Raw genomic sequence first — 4224 nt, forward strand, 5'->3', positions numbered from 1 at the left:
CCTATTGCATACCCAGGCTAGGCCTATTTGATTGCATGTTAAGCGTTCCTATTACATACCCAGACTTGGCCTATTTCATTGCATGTTCAGCGTCCCTATTGCATACTCAGGCTAGGCCTATTTCATTGCATGTTCAGCGTCCCTATTGCATACCCAGGCTAGGCCTATTTCATTACATGTTCAGCGTCCCTATTGCATACCCAGGCTAGGCCTATTTCATTGCATGTTCAGCGTCCCTATTGCATACCCAGGCTAGGCCTATTTCATTGCATGTTCAGCGTCCCTATTGCATACCCAGGCTAGGCCTATTTCATTGCATGTTCAGCGTCCCTATTGCATACCCAGACTAGGCCTATGTCATTGCATGTTCAGCGTCCCTATTGCATACCCAGGCTAGGCCTATTTCATTGCATGTTCAGCGTCCCTATTGCATACCCAGGCTAGGCCTATTTCATTGCATGTTCAGCGTCCCTATTGCATACCCAGGCTAGGCCTATTTCATTGCATGTTCAGCGTCCCTATTATATACCCAGGCTAGGCCTATTTCATTGCATGTTCAGCGTCCCTATTGCATACCCAGACTAGGCCTATGTCATTGCATGTTCAGCGTCCCTATTGCATACCCATGCTAGTCCTATTTCATTGCATGTTCAGCGTCCCTATTGCATACCCAGACTAGGCCTATTTCATTGCATGTTCAGCGTCCCTATTGCATACCCAGACTTGGCCTATTTCATTGCATGTTCAGCGTTCCTATTGCATACCCAGATTAAGGCTATTTCATGGCATGTTAAGCTTCCCTATTACATACCCAGGCAATGTCTATTTCATTGTATGTTCAGCGTCCCTTTAACATAGCTAGGCAATGTCTAATGTATTGTATGTTTAGCGTCCCTATAACATTACCAAGCCAAACCTATTTCATTTTATGTTAAAGTATTTTGAAACAATGCACAATGCACATGTTAGGAAACAACTAAAAACAAACACCAACAAAAAACAAAACACTATTACTATAGTCAATAATAATAACTTTATTTTACATCGGTGGAACATTACTTATTCAAAATTGTGGTATAAAAGCTAGGGTAAATATTTTTTATGAGAAAACATTTGTATATATAATCCCCAGTATAATGATCAATTTGTGTACTGTGTACTTAAGCATTATTTCGCTTAAGTTATGTGTTTACTCATCTCCCGTCTGTTTTCAAACATGCTCGAATTTTCAAATGTGCATTGTCGAAATTGTTTCCTGATCTTTATTCTGGCATTCGACAACCAACTTAACACGTTAAACATATTTAAAATTGACACAGCCTTAGTGTGTTTTGCGGGCTTTAGCGCACACACAAAACTTCAAACTAGGTTAAATCTACAAAAAATTAATTTAATGTCCTTCCTGACTTATGCTTCTCATTTCCCTTGCTTTTTATCCTATTCGACGCGAACTCACTACTTTCGCAGGCGCGTGGGTGCTCTTACAGTAAGTGAACACAAGTAGGCCTATTGTTATAAAACACTTATAATAAACAACTCAAATGGAAATCTGAATATGACTCCGAAATTTACTATAACAATACTCATCGCATTCTTTTTTTTCCCCCGTAATTTTATTTACCATATTCAATTTAATGAGAATATTTAATGACATTGAGCCACTTCACAACCTTTATGCAACAATATTTTTAGTTATTTCTTGTAAATTTCAATTAAAAAAAGATCGAATGTAACACAACTTATCGCACACTTAATATTTATTTCAGTGAATATGATCAACTTAGAACAAAATATCGAAAAAGCAACCTTTAATACCAACAAAGGATACACTCGCTGTTATTTTGCCCAAAATTACAGCCTCTAACAGACTGTTTGCCAATTGCAAAACGCAAAAAGGCTGTTCACCAATAGCAAAAAGTAAACATTTTTTCAAACAACTGGACGAAACTTCCCCAAATATAAGTCAAACCTTTCCAATAAACTCAAAAATAGGTTTATTGAGTTTATTATACAGCAATTTAATTCCCTAGCACTTTATAATATACGTTTTAGAAAGCAGTTTAACATTTACTTATAAACAATTGGTATACTATCATCTATAATCATATTAATAATGTTTACATTTTTCCAAATTCCATGGTCGATCGCTCTGTTTTTGCAAAATCAAAAAGGCACAGGCTGTAAAATATTAACCCATTCATGCCTAGCGGCCTGAAAAAAGGACATTGCAAACAGCGTAAACCCAGATGAGACGCCGCATGATGCTGTTTGCTTAAATGAATTTGTTTATGAAATATTCTAAATATAGAAATAAATATACTTGAATCTAACTTTTACTTACAACGCTGCAATTTACGCACGAACCGAAATCAGTTGTTACCAGGTTTTCAACGAAGCTTAAATTCCCGGTTTTCAGATTGAGATTTGGTGTGCGGGTTGGTAGATGGTTTCTTAATATAGAATAACTTAACTTATCATGGGCTGATCTTAATTGAGATATAGCCTCATTTATTATATACATTGTTGTCAGTATTCTAGTATATAACAAGTGATCGTGTATTTTTAATGATTTATCAGGTCATTCAACGTATCAGGTTGCTTTGTATGATGACCCGTAGTGTGGGGCACTAATTAACACTAGTACTCCTTATTTTGTTATCTTAAATTAATAGCTATTAATGTTTTACCGAAACAAATGGCGTGGTCTTGTGATGTGTAAAACAGAGTACTTGGAGGTAACCGCACTTGTCTATTATGGTGACCAATAACCATATTCACAAACGCCGAGAATGGGAAACTAAATATTGTTTACAGAGGACGATAATGAGTTAAGCCTTGTTTTGAAAAACTGGGCTAAATGCATATGCGTTCAGTTTCGTCCTAAACTAGCCTGTTCCGTCCGTACAGACCAAACAGGGTCGACACTAACCGTCTAAAATGGATTGTCGCTATTCATAGACTGCGTTTTAACGAAAAAATACCATAGAGGCGGAAAGTGTCGTTCCTGATTGGCCTATGCGGACTGCACCGACGTATATGGGACGACAATTAAAGCACATAAAGTGCATAAAGTAAAGTTTTTTCAGAACGAGTTTAATGTATAAATGTTTAATAAGCTCCATATTCTAATAAATGATACAAAATTGTTAGATGTTACGTACATGTGTTCGTTTAATTGCACTTATCCAGTTGAACTCCCTCATTAACGTTTGAACCTGAAATTTAATAATTTGGGCAGTTTCACGTTCGGCCACTAACAGTATTTCATACTTGCTTGATAACTTCATAAGATACAAGTGCACGAAACAAAAACTTATTTAAATTTTGACATAAAATACAAATTTATGTAGATGCTGGTACTTCTAATTTTCCGCAACATTTAACTCATTTCCCCTACTTATTACTTTAACAGTGTCCATAAAAGTGCATATTTCAAATACACGAATTCGTAGTTAATGCTATGTTACAGTTTTGTATTCGCATTTGTTGCTATATATAGTTTCTTATTGTTATGTGTTACTATAGATCGTTTCTTCTTCATATGTGTTGCTATTTATAGTGTATCGTTCATATTTGTTTCTATGTATCGTTCCTTATTCTTGTTTGTTACTATGATTCAGTCAGTAGAATTGCTTATTCCAAACACGGATTGATTGTTGGTTCAATTAGTCTATCATGTCTAATATCAATAAGAGTGCACAAAATGAATTTTATTTAATGCAATGTTCAATGAATACCATGGGATATTTCAAACACGGAATTTGTATTTGTTGCTATCTTAAATACCACTACATAATAAGAGTTTTTCGTTTTGATAATGAATAGAAACGAAGCACTAATGTTCCTTATCCCATTTCTTAAAATGAGATTGTATAAATACATAAATGGACTTGTTCATAAAGGTGTTCGTATTTAAAAAATGTCATTTTCGGGTTTTACTTACAACGCTGCAATTTAAAAAAAAATCATTTCAGATCACAGACAACAAAGCGTCGTTATTCCAGAAAACAAAGAATACGTTCTACATGGAATTATAATAGTAAAAGAAACCACGGCTGTGGCGTTTGGACCAAATATGGCAATATTTTTGAAAATTCTAACTTTGGTAATATTCTGCAACACGCCTTATCTTGTTGGCGGATTTAATTTGACGTCACCCGTCGCTAATGACGTCATGTGGTATTTGAGGAATGTGTCTATGTATCGTTCCTTATTCTTGTCACC

The sequence above is a fragment of the Dreissena polymorpha genome, chromosome 14 (genome assembly GCF_020536995.1).
Source record: "Dreissena polymorpha isolate Duluth1 chromosome 14, UMN_Dpol_1.0, whole genome shotgun sequence".
Taxonomy (NCBI): Eukaryota; Metazoa; Mollusca; class Bivalvia; order Myida; family Dreissenidae; genus Dreissena; species Dreissena polymorpha.